This window comes from Hyla sarda, chromosome 9, assembly GCF_029499605.1.
Source record: "Hyla sarda isolate aHylSar1 chromosome 9, aHylSar1.hap1, whole genome shotgun sequence".
In the NCBI taxonomy this organism is placed as follows: domain Eukaryota; kingdom Metazoa; phylum Chordata; class Amphibia; order Anura; family Hylidae; genus Hyla; species Hyla sarda.
This window is the reverse complement of record NC_079197.1, coordinates 41,447,366-41,473,321: the sequence shown is the minus strand read 5'-3', so window position 1 is coordinate 41,473,321 and position 25,956 is coordinate 41,447,366. Positions and strand designations below refer to the sequence as shown.

At 43.0% G+C, this 25,956-nt stretch overlaps 1 long non-coding RNA gene across 1 annotated transcript in view; it reads left to right on the top strand.

The window, feature by feature from the left end:
* LOC130291303 (uncharacterized) overlaps positions 1–18,608 on the top strand; it is a 66,956-nt gene extending 48,348 nt beyond the window's left edge. The window contains exon 3 of the long non-coding RNA XR_008847877.1: positions 18,424–18,608. This is a non-coding gene — a long non-coding RNA (uncharacterized LOC130291303). The remainder of the gene's footprint in view (positions 1–18,423) is intronic.
* The last annotated feature ends 7,348 nt before the right edge of the window (positions 18,609–25,956 follow it).

The window sequence follows — 25,956 nt, the reverse complement described above, 5'->3', positions numbered from 1 at the left end:
ATTATTTTATTACTAAATAATGCTATGATATTGCATAACATTACTCAGTGTAATCGACGATAAACTAATGGAGTCTGCCTAGGCTAACTTTATCAGCAGATCGCCCTCGGACCCACATATATAGGTGAGAAGGACTCCGGCACATATATGTTGTAAAGGTGTCGATCGAGTAGCAGAGCTTTCTTTCAGGCTCTTGAGTGCCATGATTGCAATTGATTAACACACTTAAGGGGATAATGGCAGACATTGAAGGGACCGACAATGTCCGTAATTGTCTGAGAGTGCACGGCTGCTAATAGCCCAATGGCACCATCTGTGTTTCAAACATTTAATCAATCAACTATAAGGCTAAGTTTCCACTTGTTTTTTTTCTGGCAGTTTTTGGAAGACTGCCACTGCAGTTTTTGAGCCAAAGCCAGAAGTGGATTCAAAATGAATAGGACTTATACTTCTCCTCCCTTATGGATCCACTTCTGCCTTTGGCTCAAAAACTGCAGTGGCAGTTTTCCAAAAACTGCCAGAAAAAAAACCAAGTGGAAACTTAGCCTCACACCGGAGGAAGGGGCATGCCTCTCAAATATCTCATGAACATGAAACTCATAAGGGTAATCAGCTTGTATTATGCTATTCAATTTTTTTTTACAGAATAAAGATTATATATTAAAGATAAATGGTTCTAACAGTGGCAGATTTCACATAGATCGAGCGTATGCAGTTGCTATGGAGCCCAGCGAACAGGGGCCCTGGTCAGTGACCAAATGACCCTACCCCAGATCCTCCCAGAAGATCGCAATGTGGGTGGTTTGGGTGGCCTCCTGGGGCCCAAGGCTCCCTGGGCACCCATGGCCGTCCAAACTGCCCACGTCATAACACACTTTGGTGCTCATTAATCCAGGAATTCAGGACACTTACTTTGGATCCCCAGACAAGCGTGATTGCTTTCAACTGTATGCACACACAGTTGAATGCTGTCACTGCCCTCTTTGGCAAGTATCACAGCTTGTAAACGCTTTTTGTAGACAGCCAAGAATCTTTCAATTCTTGTTTGAGGTATCTTTGCCCATTCTTCCTTACAAAAGTCTTCCAGTTCTTCGAGATTTCTGGGCTGTCTGTCACGCACTGCTCTTTTAAGGTCTATCCATAGATTTTCAATTATGTTGAGGTCAGGAGATTGTGAAGGCCATGGCAAAACCTTCAGTTTACGCCTCTTGATGTAATCACCCGTGGATTTCGAGGTGTGTTTAGGATCATTATCCATTTGTAGAAGCCATCCTTTCTTTAACTTCAGCTTTTTCACAGATGGCATCAAGTTAGCATCCAAAATTTGCTGGAATTTTATTGAATCCATTTTCCCTTCTACTCGTGAGATGTTCCCTGTGCCACTGGCTGCAATACAACCCCAAAGCATGATTGATCCACCCCCATGCTTAACAGTTGGACAGAGGTTCTTTTCATTAAATTCTGTTCCCCTTCTTCTCCAAACGTACCTTTGCTCATTCCGGCCAAAAAGTTCAATTTTAACCTCACCGATCCACAGAACTTGTTTCCAAAATGCATCAGGCTTGTCTATATGTTCATTTCAGTTCAAACGCTGATTTTTGTGGTGAGGATGTAGAAGAGGTTTTCTTCTGATGACTCTTCCATGAAGACCATATTTGTACAAGTATCTCTTTATAGTGGAATAGTTTACCACAACTCCAGTGTCTTCCAGATCTTTCTGGAGGGATTGTGCAGTCAAACATGGGTTTTGAATTGTTTTTCTCACAATCCTGCGAGCTGTTCTGTCTGATATTTTTCTTGGTCTTCCAGATCTTGCTTTAACTTCCACTGCTCCTGATGACTGCCATTTCTTAATTACATTCTGAACAGAGGATATTGACATCTGAAAATGTTTTGCTATCTTCTTATAGCCTTCTCCAACTTTGTGAGCGTCAACTATTTTCAACTGATTTCTAGACAACTGCTTAGAAGAACCCATGGTGCTGATTGTTGGGGCAAGGTCAAATGAGTCTGGGCATTTAAAACCTTTGAGATTGACATCACCTGGTCTTCCCAGATGATGATTGAGAACAATCCATGACACTGGCAGGTCTCAGCTTTGCAAAGGGGGCAGTGCGTGCTATAAATTCTGCAGGATGCCCAAACTTTTGCAGATGCCATTTTTTTCCTGTTATTTTGAAAGTGTAAATGATGGAAATAAAATCTAACTTTTGTTAACATATTATAAGAATGTCTAATCTGTAATTTGATGCCTTTTGGAGATTTTTCCATCTTTCCTTGGCTTCTTTATGCACATTAATACAAATTTTTGGTGTGCCCAAACTTTTGATCCCCACTGTAAGAGCAGACCATGACCTCAGCCCTGATGCAGTTCAGGTGCCAATGACATCACTTATTAGCACCTGCCCTGTGGAGGAGATGGCGGCCTGGTTTCTCTGTGTGGGAGATAGCTGTGTAAGAATGGAGGTAAATTTGTTAATTGTTCTTATTAATCTGGCAAAAAAGGAGGAATTATCTACCTACCGGGAAAACTATTTGGTTAATGAGGGAACTGCCTGCCTACTGAGGGCTAACGGGGGGGAGGGGGGGGGACATACATGCTTCCGGGGGGGGGGGGGGGGGGGCACACCTGGATATTGGGGGAAGCTATCTGGGTAATGGGGAGGCTACCTGCCTACTGGGAGGACCACCTGCCTAATGGGGGGGGGCATACTTGCCTACTGAAGGGGGAAACACCGTTGCTATTGGGGGACTACCTGCCTACTGGGCAAACAGGGAGACACAACTGGGGGGAACTTCCTGGCTAATGGGGGGACATACCTGACTAATGGTGGAACTACCGGGTTAATGAGGGGCTTGTTTGCCTACTGCGAGGACTACCTATCCTCTCAGGAGACATACTGTTCCTGCTTAATGGAAGGACCAACCTTCCTAAGGGAGTGCTACCTGCCTACTGGGTGGGCATGCATCCAGACCTAAACCCTATTAAGCATCTGTTGGACATCCTCAAACTGAAGATGGGGGAGCGCAAGGTCTCTAAGATCCACCAACTCTGTGATGTTGTCATGGAGGAGAGGAAAGGACTCCAGTGGCAACCTGTGGCAATAGGAATAAATCCCAGAATCAACATTCCTTCTCCAGAATCTAATAATTATAACCTGTAATGTTATTACTCTCCAGAAATGTATCCAGGCCCCTTTTGAACTTTCTTTTATTGAGTTCACCATGACCACTTTGGTAAAGAACCCTCATCTGTGCTGGTGTAGAAACCTTCTTTGCTCTAGACGTAGAGGATTCCCCCTTGTTATATAGATGAAGTCCTGGTTATTAATAGAGAGATCTCTGTATTGACCACTGACTTATTTTTACATAGCTATTAGCTCGCCCCTCAGATGTCTTTTTTTTCTAAACTAAATAACCTAATTCTGATAATCTTTCTGGGAACTGTAGTTATCTCATCCCATTCCATCAATAGTGCTCAGATTCATCAATCTCAACTTACTGAAGTAAAAAAAAATCTGGACTGATAGGTTGCTATGGGAAAATCAGACACATTTTGTTCGCCTAGGGCAGTGATGGCGAACCTATGGCACGCGTGCCACAGGTGGCACGCCGACCCCCCACAGGCCCCCGTCACATTCCGGACATCCCTGTGTCCCAAAAGGTCATTTCAGGACACAAGGATGTCTCGGTTACCTCTCTGCGGTCCCGCGTTAGCTTTAAAAACGCAGGGACCGCCGGGAGGTTGAGCACGCAGGGACGTCACGTCACTGACGTCCCATGCGTGCGCCCGTAAAGCAGAGCAGAGCATCGGGGAGGACCGAGGAAGACGAGCGCATGGTAAGTGACCAGCGGGACGTCATCTTCGGTGTTCCGACACAGACATACAGCCTCCAGTCATACACTGTATATGGCTGGAGGCTGTATGTCTGTGGGGGGGGGGACACTGCCTGTCTAATGTGGGGGAACTCTGTCTGCCTAATGTGGGGTAACACTGCCTAATGTGGGGGAACTCTGACTGCCTAATGTGGGGGAACACTGCCTAATGTGAGGGAACTCTGACTGCCTCATGTGGGGGAACACTGCCTAATGTGGGGGAACTCTGACTGCCTAATGTGGGGGAACACTGACTGCCTAATGTGGGGGAACACTGCCTGCCTAATGTGGGGGAACTCTGTCTGCCTAATGTGGGGGAACACCGCCTGCCTAATGTGGGGGGACCTTTACTGCCAACCTTGTGAGGGGAATTATACTGCAAACCTTGTGGGGGGAATTATACTGCCAACCTTGTGGGGGGGAATTATACTGCCAACCTTGTGGGGGGGAATTATACTGCCAACCTTGTGGGGGGGGGGGTATACTGTCAACCTTGTGGGAGGAAGTATACTGCCAACCTTGTGGGGGGAACTATACTGCCAACCCTAATGTGGGGGAACTATACTGCCAACCCTAATGTGGGGGAACTATACTGCCAACCTAATGTGAGGGAACTATACTGCACCCAATGGGTGGGAACTATACTGCCAACCCTAATGTGCGGGGAACTATACTTCACCTAATGTGGAGAACTATACTGCACCCAATGTGGGGGAACTATACTGCCAACCATAATGTGGATAACTATACTGCCAACATAATGTGGGGGAACTATACTGCCAACCCTAATGTGGAGAACTATACTGCACCTAATTTGGGGGAACTATACTGCCAACCGTAATGTGGAGAACTATACTGCCAACCTAATGTGGGGGAACTATACTGCACGTAATGTGGGGGAACTATACTGCACCTAAAGTGGGGGAACTAGACTGCACATAATGTGGGGAAACTATACTGCACCTAATGTGGGGGAACTATACTGCACCTAATGTGTAGAACTATACTGCACCTAATGTGGGGAACTATACTGCACCTAATGTGGGGAACTATACTGCACCTAATGTGGGGAACTATACTGCACCTAATGTGGGGGAACTATACTGCACCTAATGTGGGGAACTATACTGCACCTAATGTGGGGAACTATACTGCACCTAATGTGGGGAACTATACTGCATCTAATGTGGGGAACTATACTGCACCTAATGTGGGGGACTATACTGCACCTAATGTGGGGAACTATACTGCACCTAATGTGGGGGAACTATACTGCACCTAATGTGGGGGAACTATACTACAAACAAAAAGTTCTTTCAGCTCACCTCCTCCACGGTTTGCGCTGACTTCAAGCCTGGCCTGGCTTCATACGTGTCAGCAATTGAAGAAAGAAGTGGTCCAGCAGTGCCTTTAAAATGTTGAATTTCATTATTTTCTTTAAAACGAAGAGCACACTCCACACACCATCACCATGCCGGCAGGCAACTCACATGGACGCGTTTTGAACGCATGCGCGTTCTTGATCACCATGTGAGTTGCCTGCCGGCATGGTGATGGTGTTTAGAGTGTGCTCTTCGTTTTAAAGAAAATAATAAAATTCAACATTATAAAGGCACTGCTGGACTACTTCTTTCTTCAATTGCGGGAACTATACTGCACCTAATGTGGGGGAACTATACTGCACCCAATGTGGAGAACTATACTGCACCTAATGTGGGGGAAGTATACTGCACCTAATGTGGGGAACTACACTGCACCTAATGTGGGGAACTATACTGCACCTAATGTGGGGAACTGTACTGCACCTAATGTGGGGAACTATACTGCATCTAATGTGGAGAACTATACTGCACCTAATGTGGGGGAACTATACTGCACCTAATGTGGGGAACTATACTGCACCTAATGTGGGGGAACTATACTGCACCTAATGTGGGGGAACTATACTGCACCTAATGTGTAGGAACTATACTGCACCTAATGTGGGGGACTATACTGCACCTAATGTGGGGAACTATACTGCACCTAATGTGGGGGAACTATACTGCACCTAATGTGGGGGAACTATACTGCCAAGCTAATGTGTATTCTGATTTAATTGCTGTGCTGGCACTTTGAGGGGAAAAAAGTTGGTGTGCATTATGGTTCGGGCACTCGGGCTCAAAAAGGTTCACCATCACTGGCCTAGGGCAATGTATTCAGTTGATGACTGGTGTCAGATAACCAGCTTTTCACAACAACATAATTTGATGACATCCTGTCATTTTATTTCTACTATAGAGGAGGTTTATCAAGCCTATTGTAAGATTCTATTTGTTGCCCTCGGAAATCTCTAGTAGCATGTTAAGACAATGGGGGGGGGGGGGAGTAAATAAATAAATAAAGTGTTAAATGTGTATTGTGTAAACTTAATTACTTAATATTTTCACAATTTACTGATAATAAAAACTCTGATTGGCCTAATTAAAAATGAGGAATCTGCTTTTCTGAAACTGATTTATTCACTGTAGTAAATTTTTACACAAACTGTGTGCCAAAATCTGCACTACAAAGACTGAACTGTGCAGCAGAAAATGTAAGGTGTAAATGATAGTTTGCATGAAACGTGCCAGAATTTGAGTTAAAAAAAAGAGTGAACTGTGTTAGTTGACCCACATAAGGTTTTCATGCACAAAGCTATGACCCTTTTTGTGAATTAGGTCGGGTTTGTTGTGAGTAGGATGTGTCACTGGTCTTCATTTATATTCAGGAAATGCAACTGTAAATTTTTCATGATTTGTTTAATACAAGAGTAAAGGTAAAGGTGGACATTTCTGTATAGCTACGGGATGTTTACAGGCAGTTGTTAGCAGCTAAACTCTTACAATTGAATGAATGCTGGTTCCTTTATCACACAGACAAGTCTTTGTATTATTTTTAAGTTACAATTTGTATAAACTGTTTATTTCTGTAAGAAAGGAATAGGTAAAATATCCCCCAAAACTCCGTACTTTTGATTTTATGAAAGGACATTTCATATCATTACAGTTTTTTTTACATTTACACATACAACAATAATAACAGTGTTATCTATATATATAAAACTCAACGTGTGTGTGTGTATGTATGTATATATGTATGTGTGTATATATGTATGTGTGTGTGTGTGTGTGTGTGTGTGTGTGTGTGTTCCACAAAAACTTCCAAACGGCTAAAGATATTAACATGAAACTTGGCACACATGTTACTTATATGTCAACAACAAACATAGGATAGGTGATTTAACCCTTACTCACCCCCATTTGCCAGAGGCGGGTTTTTTGTTTAAAGTCCTATACAAGTCAATGGGAAATATATGTTACTGCATAACTTCCAAACGGCTGGATATATTTCGATAATACTTGGTCACATGTTACTTATATGTCAGCTTAAAATTTAGGATAGTTAATTTAACCCATAACTACCCCCATTTGTGAAGGCCGGGGTTTTTGTTTAAAGTCCCCTGCAAATCAATGGGAAATGTATGTTCCCACATAACTTCCGTACGGCTGGAGATATTTCAATACCTGGTATTGGAGATTGGGGTAGGAGGACGGGATAGGAGGTCGAGATAGGAGGATGGGATAGAAGGATGGGATAGGAGGTCCAGATAGGAGGTCGAGATAGGAGGTCAAGATAGGAGGACGGGATAGGAGGATGGGATAGGAGGTCGGGATAGGAGGACGGGATAGGAGGACGGGATAGGAGGACGGGATAGGAGGACGGGATAGGAGGGACGGGATAGGAGGGACGGGATAGGAGGGACGGGATAGGAGGGACGGGATAGGAGGACTGGATAGGAGGTCGGGATAGGAGGTCGGGATAGGAGGTCGGGATAGGAGGACGGGATATGAGGTTGGGATATGACAACAATATATGGGGATGGGATTTGAAATCAAAAGCTTCCTCCTTTGTTGATTTTCCTCCCCAACAAGGATGAGGAAGGAAAAAACGGGCAACGCCGGGTATTCAGCTAGTGTTATATAAAGAAAGTCCAGAAGTGTATTGTAGATCTGTAGTCTTAAAGTGTCCTTGGCATTATAGAAAACTTTTTACATGTAAGAGGGACATGTTAAAAAATCTGATTGGTCGGCCCCAGCTGGCCACCATCTTTGTCCAGTTGCTGGAGTAAGCCCCATACTCTTATAATGGGGGCAACTCCTGCAACTAGACAGAGGTGGCAGCTAGCTGGGGAGTGGCTATATCTAATAAAGGCAAAAGTGTCTCAGTTGTCACCAGTGAACTATGAACAATATTAGATTCATTGAACATATAAATTTTTTTTTTTTTGCTACAGCAATTATATTTCCCAGTCAATGGGAGCATTATACTATTGATTGCAAATATGGAGCGACTTAAAGGGGTACACCGGTGAAAACCTTTTTTCTTTTAAATCAACTGGTGGCAGAAAGTTAAACATATTTGTAAACTACTTCTATTAAAAAAAATCTTAATCCTTCCTGTACTTATTAGCTGCTGAATAATAAAGAGGAAATTATTTTCTTTTTGGAATGCTCTCTGATGACATCACGAGGACAGTTCTCTCTGCTGACGTTATTATAATAATAATACTGCTTTATTTATTGTTGTCCTTAGTGGGATTTGAACCCAAGTCCCCAGCACTACAAGGCAGCAGTGCTAACCACTGAGCCACCATGCTGCCCTTAGCATACATCTGCTATGCATGGTTGCCAAAATGGACAGAGATGTCAGCAGAGAGCACTGTGCTCGTGATGTCATCAGTGTTCCAAAAAGAAAAGAATCTCCTCTGTAGCATTCAGCAGCTAATAAGTACTGGATAAGTACTGGAAGGATTAAGATATTTTAATAGAAGTAATTTACAAATATGTTTAACTTTCTGCCACCAGTTGATTTAAAAGAAAAAAGGTTTTCACCGGTGTACCCCTTTAAGTGCAATCTTCTAGTGCAAACTGAGCCAACTAATAGACAGTAAAATGTTGGCAAAAGTGTTTAAAGGTGCACCAAAATGATTTGAACTGCATAAACCTGGAAAATTTGTACATTCTACAAAATTATTATTATTTATTATTATTAAGATACTGTTTTCTTTACCTTTTAAGTACAATAGACGTAAATGTACAACCTGGTGCCCTGGTACTTAACACATCAGGACGTGCAATTACATGCTGTGCATGAAGCGAGCAAAGTAGCTGAACTTGCTTCATGCACGGTAGCCCCTGCTGATGCCCGCCATTAACCGTCCATTTGTAGAATTTATCAGGGCTCGGGGGAACTCATTGGACCACACGCATCATAATTGCTGCCAAAGGTCCCCTTATCTGCCTCCGGGCGGCCTGATCTCCTCCTCCGGTCTGCCATGTAGCAGACCAGAGAAGTAGATCACCAATATAACTGATCAGTGCGATGCATATGATTATTTCCTCTTAGTGTGAGGCACATCAGGTTACAATTAATAACTCAATATGCCTCACATATTAGGAAGCAACACAATTTACCTTATATTTACAATAGTTACTACACATGATAATGTGAGGCATGTGAGGATTATGTAAAATTAAATAACATTCAATGAGACACAAAGAGTTAGGCACAATGGGGTACAAAAATTATTACCCGCATGTGTCCTCATTTATAGTAAGTACAGCAACCACATGTACCACACAATAGTGCTACTAATGGGAAACACACAGGATTGCTACTATGAGATACAAGAAGGTACTTATACTATACACCCTTAGTTGAAACCAAGGGATTAAAACCTGGAGTTCAGCCTAACAAATTAGGCATTGGAATTCTGCAGCAGCAGCATTGATTTCAATGGGATTCCACTGTGCTGTTCACATAGCAGAATTGCAGCGCCGGAAACATCTGGTGCAGAAATTGAAATTCCAGTGTCCGCAATAAGAATAGACATGTCTGATCCCAGTGCTCTCTGCTGACACCTCTGTCCATGTCAGGAATTGTCCAAAGCAGGAGAGGTTTGCTATGGGGATTTGCTCCTGCTCTGGACAGTTCCTGGCATGGACAGAGGTGTCAGCAGGGAGCACTGTTGTCACACAGAAAGGAAATTCAAAAAGAAAAGAACGTCCTCTGGAGCATACAGCAGCTAAGTACTGGAAGGATTAATATTTTAAATAGAAGTAAGTTACAAATCTGTATAACTTTCTGGCTCCAGTTGATTGAAAAAAATATTGTTTTCCACTGGAGTACCCCTTTAATAATACCCACAAAAACTCAGAGAAAGCAAATTGACATACAATTAAAACATTTAAAAAGAAAGGAATCGGCAGAGAAGGGTGGCAAAACCTGGACAAAATTTTAAAGTAAATTGGATAATTATGTAAATGATGTAAAAAGAAAGAAGACCGGGGCACTCACCAGGACTTACGGTTCACTTTATTCACATCGGTGCTGTCATGACCGGGATGGTGGGCAGGGAGAGTGAGCCCTAAGCTGTCTCTAGAAACACTCTTCCAGCCTACTTGCCCATGCGCCCTAAATGGCTGATCGACAACCACGGTGCTGATCCCTTACTGCGCTAAAGTGCATTGGGCGTAAAGGTACAAAAATAATACTGAACATAGTCGGGGACAGGTCATAAACGAAACGGGAAAACAACCAAACAAGTACAGAGAAGTACAGGGTGGGCTATTTATATGGATACACCTTAATAAAATGGGAATGGTTGGTGATATTAACTTCCTGTTTGTGGCACATTAGTATATGTGAGGGGGGAAACTTTTCAAGATGGGTGGTGACCATGGCGGCCATTTTGAAGTCGGCCATTTTGTTTTCAATAGGAAGAGGGTCATGTGACACATTAAACTTATTGGGAATTTCACAAGAAAAACGATGGTGTGCTTGGTTTTAACGTAACTTTATTCTTTCATGAGTTATTTACAAGTTTCTGACCACTTATAAAATATGCTCAATGTGCTGCCCATTGTGTTGGATTGTCAATGCAACCCTCTTCTCCCCACTTCACACACTGAATAGCAACACCGCAGAAGAAATGCTAGCACAGGCTTCCAGTATCCGTAGTTTCAGGTGCTGCAGAATGGGCAAAACAAAAATTGGAACAGGACCCTGAGATTTTGCTCAGTGATGAGGAAACTTTTATGTGAATGGTGAAGTTAACAAACAAAACCACCGCTATTGGTCTGACACTAACCCACATTGGATAGATCCCTCCAAGACTGTTGGAACACGAAAATTGATGGTATGGTGTGGTATATGGGGTACAAAGATATTGGGCCATTCTTCATCAATGGAAACCTCAGGGTCACTGGATATGCGAAATTGCTACATGATGATGTGTTTCCCTCTTTATGCACTGAAGCTGGCATGTTCCCTGAGTTTTTCCTTTGTAACGGTGAGTGACAGCTGACATGGACCAATCCAAAACGGCCCTGCCCATATAAGGGAGCGGCGGCCATTAATCTTGCTTTTCCTCGTGGGTTGCTGATGAGGACGGATCTGCGCAGCTGTCATCAGCAACCACTAGGCCAAAGCCTTGCGGCATCAGCCATCATTCCAAAACTGTGAGCTACTTCAATTCCCTATTACTCCGCAAGATCACTGGACCTAAACAGACCCCTAAATCCAGCGGACCTCTGCAAAACCTAATTCTGCTAATCTCAGGATAACCTATCGGTCCTAAGCAACTGTCGTGCTGATAATAGACTCTGTTACTAAGACTGTTACCGTTACTGAATATACCGCAATTCATCAGTAAAGTTCCTGCAAGTTCAAGTTCAGCACTGCCGTGGACAATCGTTTATTTCTGCACGCACCTATCGTTTCTGGGAAGGGTGGCGATAGGCCTAGCAACTACCTCAGCGTATTAACCCTCACCCTGGTGTCACGAGTGACAAGGGTTAAATTAACCCCTCATATTCCAACACAGCAACACCCCAACTACACTATACCTCCCAAGGGCTACCACATTCCCAAAATTGGTAATCCTGAAAAGACATAAATTCAGGTAAACAAGTTCTATAGACTTCAATGGGTAGCATATAGAAGTCTAAAGGACTAGGTTTCTTTGCCCATGCAGCAAATTATACAGAACAACCGTAAAACAGCAGTAAGCAAGACTGAAAAGGCAAGTAGGCAAGTAGTGAGCATGACATTTCCTCAATGACCTGATCAGAACAGGGGGAAGGGGGAGGAGAAGAAGTGGTTCATAAGTGGAGAAGGAGGCATTTTTCTCTAATAAGATATTAGCTTGTACTCTTTATTTATGCAAAATTGTTATAATGGCCATATAGGATATTTATATAAAATAAAAAACACTGTTATTTTGTTGTTTGTGTTTTAGGCTAAAAGGAGAAGAATAGATTTGGTTGATGACGCATGACCTGTGGTCTCTGTTTCTAAGGAAATGGATGGGTGTGAATTCACTGTTGCCTGAAGTAAATATTGCTGAATAGTTAAAATTGCTTTGGGATGTGAGGTGACCTTTATGAGGGATATTTAACTATTTATGGAAAATTTGCAGCCATTTTAAATATGTGGCATGGCAAAGTACTTTTTGTCTGTATAAGATATCTCCAAGTATGCAAAATCATGCAATTACTGGAAAAATTGGTGCAAATTATAAGAACCTGTTACAAATTTAATAACAAATGGTGGATAAATAAAATTTTAATTTAATTGCTGGCATTTATCATTGTAGTGTAAGTGAAGCATTTTTCTAAACCTTTTTTTTGTGTGCTGGTAATGTGTTGGAGCACCAAATTTATTAAAAGGTTGCAGAGCATTTGATAAATTTTGTGCAGGTCACATTTTATGAAATTTCTCTCTTCACATAAACCATAAAGCTAAGCTAAGTCTGGGCTGGTGTAGTTTTAGAGACTTTTCAGTGCCTTTGCACGTTTTTTGCGCCTTTTCACAAAAAGTGAACTATGGTCAGGGTGAATGTGGTTCCTGCACAGCCACAACACCAACTTCGACAGATCACGCCACTTCCTCCTCCATGCTCTCAGGCCGTTGGTCCTGTGACAGTGTGAGACTCCGCCTCCTCATCCTCCCCTGTGTCCTCAGCCTCCACTGCCCAGACATTTCTCTGTGGCCCTTCAGCATAACATGTATGCAGGGCACGGCGGTGTCACGCTGTTCTTCACATGGTTTATCTTGGCGAAAAGAGTCACACAGGGGAGGAACTGCTAAAAGTCCTTCGTAAAAAAAATCGGAGCATGGATTACTCCACGAAAACTGGGGAACCATGGTGAATGACAATGGGAAGAACATCTTGCGCTGCGACTGGAAAGGCTGAACCATGCGCCCTGCATGGCACATGTGTTCAATCTGGTTGTGAAGCAGTTCCTGAAGTGTTCCCCCCATTCGCAAGACATCCTAACAATGGGAAGGAAACTTTTCATGCACTTCAGACACTCATACACCGCAAAGCACACCCTCCTTGAGCTGCAGCATCAGAACAGTATCCCCCAACATAGTCTAGTTTGTGACGTTGCCACACGTTAGAATTCCACCCTCCATATGTTGGACCAACTGTATGAACTGAGAAAAGCCATCATTGATTTCTTGATGATTCAAGTGGATAGGGGTACTCCCCTTTGTAACTTCAATGTGAAGCAGTGGCAGCTCATATATGACACCTGGCGTTTGCTCAGGCCCTTTGAGGAAGCCGCATTATTAGTAAGATGCCAGGATTACGGGATAAACTACGTCATTCCACTGCTTCATTTCTTACAACACGTTTTGGAAACGATAGCTGGTCAAAGCACTGGAGATGTGGCACCTACATCTCACGGCCACACGAGCCCTGTGAGGGATAAACTCAAGGAGGATGGGGAGGGTCACAGTGGAGCACAGTTTAGGTTTTGCCAAATGGGCGGTGTTTCTAGTCACCTGACAGGAGAGGAGGAGCATGATGAACTAGAGGAGCTAGAGGGTTATGAGGAAGGCGAGACAGAGGACCCAGACACCCCGTGGCAGTATGCAGTGGAGATGGAGGCAGGGAGTCCCTCCGAGTAACTTGCACAAATGGCACAATGCATGCTCACTTGCTTGTGTAGTGACAGCCAAATTGTCACCATTCGGCAGTGGGATGACTTTTCGATCTCCCCCTTATTGGACCCTTGCTACTGCCACAAAATAGGGGACTTTTTTTACACCCACTGAGAGGGAGGACAAAGTGACCTACTACAGAGACATCCTAGAGTATGTAGTCAGTTGGCTGACGCCATTGTCCATCCTCTTACAGGTCTCAATCGGGGGGCCTCCCGTACTCATGGCTGCTGGGGAGGGGTGGGTTGGCAGGAGCAGAACCAGCTTAATCAGAAGCAGCCTGAGTCTATAGTGCTGATGAGTACCTTTCTTCACCCACATAGTGAAGCAACTCATCAGCAGCAGGTAGACATGGAGCAGGACCTGAACCAGCAGGTGGGGGCATACCTTGACATGCCCAAGCCAACATACCTTGAAGATCTGCTGGACTTCTGGGCAGCCAAGCTTGATATGTGGCAGCAACTAGCAGAGTTTGCCCTGGAAAAGCTGTCCTGCCCTGCCAGTAGTGTGCAATCAGAGCAGGTGTTTAGTGCGGCGGGGGCAATAGACACCCAAAGGAAAACTCGTCTGTCCACAAAAAATGTGGAGAGACTGACCTTTGTGAAGATGAATTGGGCATGGATCAGCGAGGATTTCCACCCACCAATGCCTGATGCATCAGAGTAGATTGAAACACCAACACTTCACAAATATGTATAGTTCCAAACAGATTTAAGGCACTGCTCCCCAGTTACAAACATTCCTCCATCAGACCTTTTTTCACCCACCTTCATCACCGGGTACTGGTATTGCCACCAACCGCACCCCTCTGTCACCGATAGTGATGAGCGGCATAGGCCATATTCGAATTTGCGATATTTTGCGAATATATGGACGAATATTCGTCATATATTCGCGAAATTCGCATATTCGTTATATTCGCCATTTTTTTGCACATATGCGAAAATGTATGCGCATATTTGTGAATATTGAGCCCTCCCTTGTTTAATGGTATAGGGAACTGTGACTAGTGCATTAACTGTGAGTTTTTGCCCATTGAAGCCAATAGGCCCATTGTGGTCTGTGGGGATCTCACGGCATATAAAACAGTAAGATAAGCAGAACTGTCTTGGCAGCACAGTGGAATGGGAGACCTCAACTGGTTCAAGCCCCGGGGTGGGACAGAGTGTTATAGTGCTGTTGTGGTTAAACTTTACTTTCCTGGAAAAACTGCTGAGTTGCCCATAGCAACCAATCAGATTGCTTCTTTCATTTTTCACAAGGCCTCTGCAAAATGAAAGAAGCGATCTGATTGGTTGCTATGGGCAACTCAGAAACTTTTCCTCTGGACAGGTTTTGATAAATCTCCCTCTATGGGGGAGCTTAATCAAAACCAGTGTAGAGGAAGCGTTGTGCAGTTGCCCATAGCAACCAATCAGATTGGTTCTTTCATTTTTGAAAAGGCCTCTGAAAAATTAAGGAAGCAATCTGGTTGCTATGGGCAACTCAGAAACTTTTCCAGGAAAAGCTGCTGAGTTGCCCATAGCATATGCGCATATGCATTATGCGCATACATTTTCGCATATGCACAAAAAAAATGAATATTCGTAATTACGAATATATAGTGCTATATTTGCAAAATATCACGAATTTGCAAATATGTGAATATTCGCAATTCGAATTTTTATTGCGAATATCGCATATTCCCGATAAAAATTTGAATTGCGAATATTTGCGAGCAACACTAGTCACCGGGTCACTTTCAGGACTTCTGATGCTGCTGCTGCCACCTCCAGTCTGTCTCATTCTGACACCATATGGTCTACACATGCTTCCGCCAACTCCAGGCTGTGCCATTCAGCCACCATATGTTTTACTCATGCTGCTGCCAACTCCAGGCTGTGCCATTCAGATACTATATGGTTTACTGATACTGCTGGGCCTGGGACATTACCTAAAAAATTTTTATGGTAGTACTAGCTACCATAAATCTTCAATTTAAATTTTTTAATTCATCTTTTAATCTTAAGGATTGGAACGTCATGTGTCCGCTCCCGATCTATAACGCAGGGCCACGGCGCGGACCTGTGGCTAATAGCGCGCAGCATTGATCGTGGTGCCGCGCGCTATTAACCCTTTAGACGCGGCGTTCAAAGTTGAACGCCGCGTCTAAAGTGAAAGTATGCCGGTTAGCTCAGTGGGCTGTTCAGGATAGCCGCGGCGAAATCGCGGCATCCCGAACAGCTTACAGGATAGCTGGAGGATCCCTACCTGTCTCCTCGCTGTCCAAATGCTGAATGACTGCTCAGTGCCTGAGATCCAGGCATGAGCAGTCAAGCGGCAGAATCATCGATCACTGGTTTCCTGTGAGAAACCAGTGATCATTGATAAAGATCAGTGTGTGCAGTGTTATAGCTCCCTATGGGAGCTATAACACTGCAAAAAAAAAGTGAAAAAAAAAAGTGAATAAACATCATTTAACCCCTTCCATATTAAAAGTTTGAATCACCCCCCTTTTCCCATAAAAAAAAAACACAGTGTAAATAAAAATAAAAATAAACATATATGGTATCGCTGCGTGCGGAAATGTCAGAATTATAAAAATATATCATTAATTAAACCGCATGGTCAATGGCGTACGCGCCAAAAAATTCCAAAGTCCAAAATTTATCATGAAAAAATTTATAAAAAGCGATTAATAAGTCTTATCAATGCAAAAATGGTACCGCTAAAAACTACAGATCACGGCGCAAAAAATGAGCCCTCATACCGCCCCATACGCACAAAAATAAAAAAGTTATAGGGGTCAGAAGATGACAATTTTAAACGTATAAATTTTCCTGCATGTAGTTATGATTTTTTCCAGAAGTACGACAAAATCAAACCTATATAAGTAGGGTATCATTTTAATCGTATGGACCTACAGAATAAAGATAAGGTGTCATTTTAACTGAAAAATGTACTACGTAGAAACGAAAGCCCCCAAAAGTTACAAAACAGCGGTTTGTTTTTCCATTTTGTCTCACAATGATTTTTTTTTCCATTTCTCCTTAGATTTTTGGCAAAATGACTGCCATCATTACAAAGTAGAATTGGTGGGGCAAAAAATAAGCCATCCTATGGATTTTTAGGTGCAAAATTGAAAGAGCTATGATTTTTTAAAGGCAAGGAGGAAAAAACGAAAATGCAAAAACGGAAAAACCCTCGGTCCTTAAGGGGTTAAAATGTAGATCCTTTATTGAACTTTTCCACCAGTACCATCTTTCTGCAAGAGAGTATCCAGGAAGTTAACCTGTGTTTCACCAGATCGTGTCTGTGCGGTCTCCTGTACATTGAGGAAACTTCCCAGCGTATAGGAGACCGCATAGGAGACACAAGTCTACAATTTGCTGTAATAACTTACTGTTACCGATACCTGCACATTTTAAGAACATGGGACTTAATATTGCATAGTTGCAGTTTCAAGTCATAGAAGAGGTTTTACCCCCACAGAGCAGTGGGAGCATTTAAAATCTCCTGCTGAGACAGGAAGAATATTGGATCCACAGATTGAATACACTGGAACCCTGGGGGATGAATCGCAACTATGAGTTTGGTCAGATAATGTAATTCATAGGTGTATATATTTTTAAATATTTGTGTATATGGCTTTCTATACATTGTTTGCATGCTTTATTATTTTTTTCATGTGATTTACCGTATTTTTCGTCCTATAGGACGCACCGGCGTATAAGACGCACCCAATTTTTAGGGACAAAATCTAAATAAATAAAGATTTTTAACCCAATAGTGGTCTTCAACCTGCGGACCTCCAGATGTTGCAAAACTACAACGCCCAGCATGCCCGGACAGCCGTTGGCTGTCCGGGCATGCTGGGAGTTGTAGTTTTGCAACATCTGGAGGTCCGCAGATTGAAGACCACTGCAGGAGGAGGTAATACTCACGTGTCCCCGCCGCTCCGGACCCGTCACCGCTGCCCTGGATGTCGCTCCATCGCTGTCGCCGTGTCCCCGTCGCTCCGGAACGTCTCTGCTGCTGGCCGGGTATCCTCGCTCTCCGTCGCCGCCATCACGTTGTTACGCACGCCAACGCACGTACGCGACGACGTGATGACGAGGAAGGAGAGCGCCGGCCATACAGGGGATCCCTGAACGGAGAAGACACCGAGGAGGTAGGTAAGGTCCCCCCCGGTGTTCTGGAAGCACTAACCCAGCTATTCAGTCGGGCTGTTCGGGACCGCCGCGGTGAAATCGTGGCGGTCCCGAACAGCCCGACCAAACAGCCGGGTTAGTGTCACTTTCCCTTCAGACGCGGCGGTCAGCTTTGATCGCCGCGTCTGAAGGGTTAATACAGGGCATCACCGCGATCGGTGATGTCCTGTATTAGCCGCGGGTCCCGGCCGTTGATGGCTGCAGGGACCGCCGCGATAGGGGTGTATTCGCCGTATAAGACGCACCGACTTTTTCCCCCCAGTTTTGGGGAAGAAAAAGTGCGTCTTATACGGCGAAAAATACGGTACTATGATTTCTATTACAGAGACTGACCCGAATAGATAGGAACGGCGACTTCCCATGTGTAGTCAAGCAGAATCAAGTGTGTGAATTTATGTTTATTCCTTTTTTTTGTTTATATATGGTTTCTATGATATCCTAATTAGGTGCCTCTAACATTTAAATATATCAGATGTATGTGTGTGGATAATTATGCAGTTGAGAAAGGCTATCCAGCCGAAACACATGTTGCGTTTTACTTGCTATTTGCTGTATATTATATGCCTTAATAAAATATAAAAGAAACATTATCTCTACAAGTGCCGGGATCCTTCTATTTAATTGATTATAAATCCACGAGCACCGGACCTTACAGTAGTGTAGACCAACACTCATTTTCAGGATGTGTTAAATAGCTCTGCTTCTGTCACCATCCTGACAATAGTAAATAAAAAGTGCTGTACAATATTGTGAACCAAAAAAAAAAAATCCATCTACTGCGAACCACAAAACACTCCACTCTTTCCAGGGCTGCAAATTTTAATGCATTAACGTTTCCATTATGCACATTATTTATGTGCTAAAAAAGCATTTCTCTAATTCTGTGAAAAAGAGGCCTCTTGGTTTTACCCTGGTTTAACCAAAACATTTAGCAGCTGATCGTGGGGCCAGGATCGTGGGGCCCGTTTTTAGACAGACACGGCATCATTGGATGATTTTTCAAGAATCAAGCAAATCCAGAACCCTTAGGTGTGAGTAAAGGGTCACTGATTTGGTCAGGTGGGAGGTCCCTCAAGGCGGGTACTCCCCCCTCCCCCCAAACCTCTTTTTTTCCTGTTTTTTTATTTTATTTAGAAGTATTATTTTAGGCAGTGTAAATTATTACATTTATGAACAATACCATTTATTTCCTGTTTGTTTAATCTAAATGGCTTCCTCCCCTTGGTGGAGGGGAATGGTACACTCTGTTTTCTCTCTTCTGAAATTTATTAAATAAGGAAGTTATAGTATAATAGCTAATGACAATACCTCCCCAATTCTTTAGAAAGTTTAAATCAGTATCAAATATGTATTCCTATTTTCTGTTCAAAACCAGGTGTGTTCTATGATCAGGTGTGTGTAAAAAACAAAAAAAAAAAAACAGAAGACCTTGACACATTTTACATGATCTGGCACCCATGGGTCATGTGTAAACTCTTAAAGGAGATATCCAGTGGTGACCCAGTTGTGAACAACGTATCCCCTATCCTAAGGATAGGGGATAAGTTTGAGATCGCGGGCGGTCCGACCGCTGGGGCCCCCTGCGATCTCCTGTACGGAGCCCCGACAGCCCGCGGGAAGGGGGCGTGTCGACCTCCGCACGAAGCGGCGGCCGACACGCCCCCTCAATACAACTCTATGGCAGAGCCTTCGGCAATCTCCGGCTCTGCCGTAGAGATGTATTGAGGGGGCGTGTCGGCTGCCGCTTTGTGCGGAGGTCGACACCCGCTATCTGGCCGGAGAGCCTGGCCCCCGTACAGAGAGATCGCAGGGGGCCCCAGCGGTTGGACCCCCCCGCGATCTCAAACTTATCCCCTATCCTTAGGATAGAGGATACGTTTTTCACCACTGGACTACCCCTTTAAGGGTAGGTTCACACAGGCACTAAATGCACAGTTTTGTAGACAAAATTGAGTTCCGCATCCAAAGCAGCACGGTGTCACTGCTCAAAACCTCACTTCCATTGACTTCAATGAAGTTCCTATTGCAGTCATGTATATATCAGGATTATTCACCAACATATACCTCTAATGTATGATGAATACTGCTTATTTGTGAGTTTAATGTATGCAATCAGCTCCTCAGCACCCACTGGTGGTGGCTTCAGACAGCCACATTTTTTATATTATTCAACTATACACATATATATTTGGAGTTGGGATTTGGAGTTCTTGTAGCACTCATCGTTATAAAGCTACACAGCTATATTAATAAATAAACTGACAATTTAGATAAACAATGGTGTTTAGGCTACAAATTCACTTAAAGGGGTTTAAAAAAGCTAACAAAAGTAAACAGCATAAAATAGGAAGATAAGATTCTAGTTCACAGAAGCCCTAAAGAAACCAAACAGTTTACATTGTACGTGACTGACCAATGCATAGCAGTTTTGCCTGATATTTTCCCAATGATTGTTTCTTAAGAGAACAATTTGTTTTGTCACATTTCTGGTTAAAAGATACTGAATCAGCAAACATGTCTAAGTGAGAAGTCAGCTATTACAGGCCCAGCCTTATGAAACATTTCAAAATACTGTTATGTCAGATACATCTCTTTTGTAAGGGCAAACTTGTTGATTTTACCATTTACAGCAAAGTATTAATATATGTTCTGAGTGAGTCATGAATATTAGGAAAGAGGGACTATAGCAGGCATCCCTAAATTGCATTAAAGAAGAACTATAATTTGGTATTCCTCTTTATTAACAATTCAGTGTTATTTTATAATGGTAAAATCTGAATAAAATGTCCTAGTATTGGTAACTACCCGCAAACTTTTTAGATAACTTTCAGCCCCTAAACTGCGGGATCATTATAGTTATGGTATAAGATCTGGTACTCTAAAGATAAAACGGCGCATTCTCTGCCTCTAAGTACAAGGGAGAGAATGCACTGTGGGACCTAGTGACATAGCAGCGCGGGGCCAGAACGTCCAATTAGTCTACAATTTGCAAACAATGGGGGAGATTTATCAAAGTTGTCTATGTCCCACATCAATATAGACCAAACTACAGCGTTAGGCCGGTCTATTGTGCGCCTAATTTATCAAAATTCACATGGCTCTTGATAAATTGTGCGCACAGATTTCGGGATCTATGCTTTAGTCTGTATTTAAACCTGCTCCAGCATGGTCTGACATTTCAGCGTACTTTCAGCCGATGCGACTTGTCACGGAAAAGTCGCTTTTGATAAATTCAGCACCAATACATTTTTCTGTCTAAAATAGACTAGAATGCATCACGTTCTAAAAATCCTCTATAGCAAAAGTCACGAAAAAGTCGCACATATTTAGACTGCGACTTTCTGTGCGACAAACTGCGATCTCCGTGCAGCACCCGGCATTTGTTTAGAATGCTGGGTGTGGACAGCGGGTGTCACCCCTCGTAATAGCACGACACACCCCCTCAATGCAAGTCATGTCTATGGGAGGGGGCGTGATGGCAGTCACGCCCCCTCCCATAGACATGAATGGAGGGGCGTGGCTTGACGTCACTACCCCAGTCCCAGAAACACGGAGGTTTCCGAAACTGGAGAGGCAGCCCCACATAGAATGTCTGCTGCTGCTGGGCCCCCCCCCCCCCCCGCTTTCCTTTGTATAGGGGATAAAATGTTTTTGCCCGGAATACCCCTTTAACCCAGTTAAAAGTATAGCCAGAGAAAATTCCCCAACAATTAAGAACTTTAAGGAGGAGGGGGAATTCACGAATATACAAGCTTTATGTCTTGATAAGTTTTATAATCAGATGTGGTACTAATAGATCCTAAGTTTTTTATGATTAATATTTATGTATATAAGTTATTTTTTATTTGGCATATATGTAGGTCCTATGACTCATGATGTCTCTTGCTCAGATGTTTTTATGCACTATCATCATGTATAACATCTTCAGTGTTTCCTCAGAGTATATATAGGTATCACAATTTGACATCACTGCAACACTTTACATATTCAAGTTTTCATTTTATTATTCATATACAGTATTAAAGGGGTTATCCACCATAAGGTGATTTTAGTACTTACCTGCCAGAAATTGATATTTCCTGTTGGATTTCGTTCTCTAAACTACACATCCAAAAATTCCATGCCTGAAAGTTTGAGTTAATTTTCCTTCCTCCCCCACATCAGCCACCCCACCCATTGAAACACAGTATTTTCTAACCAGGAGGCCTACGGCTGTTGCAAAATTGAAGCAGGACAGGCTCCTTCTGATCACCTGACTAGTGATGTCAAGTATCGACGCACTGCAACCTGGGAAATCCCGAGACATGGGTAATTTTTATGCTGTTAAAAATAAATATTGGGGCGATAATCACAGAATTGTGAGACCACCGTCACACACAGGTGCAGACACTATATTATGAACTACACTAACTTTACAGCCCCTATAGCATAGTCAAATTAAAAAGAAAAATCCTGGAATACCCCTTTAATCTTTTTTAGATTGAGTGTCCCAGTTTGTTTCTGGGGGGTTATCACCACTGGGTGACTTTCAGAAACACATGATCGATCAACATAGTTCTCAGCCGCACATGGTGGTTACCCCCCCCGCTGTGCTATATCCTTGCTTAACAGAGCCCGTCAGAACCTCCAATTCTTCTAATGCAAATGCTACAGCAGGTTTACTTTTTTTTTTAACTAGTGCTTCATATTCCTGGAAAGTGTAACTTACAGAAATACAGTGAGGAATTGCATTATTTGAATGGCAGCATGTGAGTAGTACACTTGCAAAATACCAACATTATGTAATTTTGTTTAAAAAGTAGAACTCCTGACAATGAATACAGGATATGAAAGTATAGGAATTAGCAATACAGGGAGACATTTAGTACAAATGTAAAAAAAAAAGATATCTGCAGCACTCAGAAAGCCTTGATTCTTATTCTCAATGATACATAAGACTTTAATCCCTTAAGGACTCAGGGTTTTTCCGTTTTTGCACTTTCGTTTTTTCCTCCTTACCTTTTAAAAATCATAACCCTTTCAATTTTCCACCTAAAAATCCATATTATGGCTTATTTTTTGCGTCGCCAATTCTACTTTGCAGTGACATTAGTAGTTTTACCCAAAAATGCACGGCGAAATGGAAAAAAAAAATCATTGTGCGACAAAATCGAAAAAAAAACGCCATTTTGTAACTTTTGGGGGCTTCCGTTTCTACACAGTGCATATTTCGGTAAAAATTACACCTTATCATTATTCTGTAGGTCCATACGGTTAAAATGATACCCTACTTATATAGGTTTGATTTTGTCGCACTTCTGGAAAAAATCATAACTACATGCAGGAAAATTTATATGTTTAAAAATGTCATCTTCTGACCCCTATAACTTTTTTATTTTTCCACGTATGGGGCGGTATGGGGGCTCATTTTTTGCGCCGTGATCTGAAGTTTTTATCGGCATGATTTTTGTTTTGATCGGACTTTTTGATCACTTTTTTTAATGGTATAAAAAGTGACCAAAATACGCTTTTTTGGACTTTGGAATTTTTTTGCGCATACGCCATTGACCGTGCGGTTTAATTAATTATATATTTTTATAGTTCGGACATTTATGCACGCGGAGATACCACATATGTTTATTTTTTTTTTTTTTTACACTGTTTTATTTTTTTTTATGGGAAAAGGGGGGTGATTCAAACTTTTATTAGGGAAGGGGTTAAATGACCTTTATTAACACTTTTTTTTAACTTTTTTTTTTGCAGTGTTATAAGTCCCATAGGGACCTATAACACTGCACACACTGATCTCCTATGCTGATCACTGGCGTGTATTAACACGCCTGTGATCAGCATTATCGGCGCTTGACTGCTCCTGCCTGGATCTCAGGCACGGAGCAGTCATTCGTCGATCGGACACCGAGGAGGCAGGTAAGGGCCCTCCCGGTGTCCGATCAGCTGTTCGGGATGCCGCGATTTCACCGCAGCGGTCCCGAACAGCCCGACTGAGCAGCCGGGTCACTTTCAGTTTCACTTTAGCAGCGGCGGTCAGCTTTGACCGCCGCTTCTAAAGGGTTAATACCGCACATCGCCGCGATCGGCGATGTGTGGTATTAGCCGCGGGTCCCGGCCGTTGATGAGCGCCGGGACCGACGCGATATGATGCAGGATCGCGGCGCGATCCCGCTTCATATCGCGGGAGCCGGCGCAGGACGTAAATATACGTCCTGTGTCGTTAAGGGGTTAAAGGGGTACTCTGGTGCTTAGACATCTTATCCCCTATCCAAAGGAATGAACTTCTCGGCTCGGCAGTTGATGACTTATCCTGCATAAATTAGTTCAGCTTTCATGTGCTCCGGTGGGCTGGAAAAGGTGGATACAGTCCTAGGAAAGAGTCTCCTAGGGCTGTATCCACCTTTTCCAGCCCACGGGAGCACCTGAAAGCTGAACTAATTTATGCAGGATAAGTCATCAACTGCCGAGCCGAGAAGTTCGTGACAAATCAAATTTACTGTAAGTTCGCTCATCTCTAGTCATGACATCAGAGAAATCCAAAAAGAAAAGCATTTTTTCTGTAGTATACAGCCCCTAAAAATTACTAAAAGGATTAAGATTTTTTAATAGAAGTAATTTACAAATCTGTTTCACTTTCTGGCACCAGTTGAAATACCTCATATGTGGATGTCAAGTGCTCTGTGTGTGCACTACAAGGCTCAGAAGGGAAGGAGCGACAATTGGATTTTGGAGTGTTTTTCTGAAATAGTTTTTGGGGGGCATGTCACATTTAGTAAGCCCCTATGGTGAAAGAACAGCAAAAAAAACAAAAAACACATGGCATTCTATTTTGTAAACTACACCCCACAAGGAACGTAACAAGGGGTACAGTGAGCCTTAACTTTTTTTTTTCTCACTAAAATGCAGTTTTCCCCCCAAATTTAACATTTTTACAGGGGGTAATAGAAGAAAATGCCCCCCAAAATTTGTAACCCTGTCTCTTTTGAGTATGGAAATACCCAAGTGTGGACATCAAGTGCACTGTGGGCACACTACAATGATCACATTTGGCTTTTGGGAAGCAAATTTTGCCAAAATGGTTTTTGGGGGGCATGTCGCAATTAGGAAGCCCCTATAGTGCCAGAACAGCAGAAAAAATAAAACACATGGCATACTATTTTGGAAACTACACCCCTCAAGGAACGTAACAAGTGGTACAGTGAGCCTTAACACCCCACAGGTGTTTGACAAATTTCCTCTAAAGTTTGACGTGAAAATTAAAAATTCGATATTTTTTCACTAAAGTGCTGGTGTTACCCCACATTTTTCATTTTCGCAAGTGGTAATAGGAAATAAAGCCTCCCAAAATTGTTAACCCCATTTCTTCCGAGTATGGAAATACCCCATATGTGGATGTAAAGTGCTCTGCGGGCGAATTACAATGCTCAGAAGAGAAGGAGCGCCATTGGGCTTTTGGGAAGAGAATTTGTTTGGAATGGAAGTGCCTTTACAAAGCTCCCATGGTGCCAGAACAGTGGACCCCCCCACATGTGACCCCATTTTGGAAACTACACCCCTCACAGAATTTAATATGGGTTGTAGTGAGGCTGTGTAGGGGTATATTTATATGTAATGTTTTACACTTTATTTTGTGTAGGTGTAGTGTAGTGTAGTGTTTTTAGGGTACACTCACATGGTTGGGGGTTTACAGCAAGTTTCCCGCTGGGAGTTTGAGCTGCAGTGGAAAATTTTCTGCATCTCAAACTTGTACATTCACATGGGGGGGGGGGGGGGGGGAACCTCCAGCTGTTGCAAGACTACAACTCTCAGCATGCCCTTTGGCTGTCCGTGCATGCTGTGGGTTGTAGTTATGCAACAGCTGGAGGCA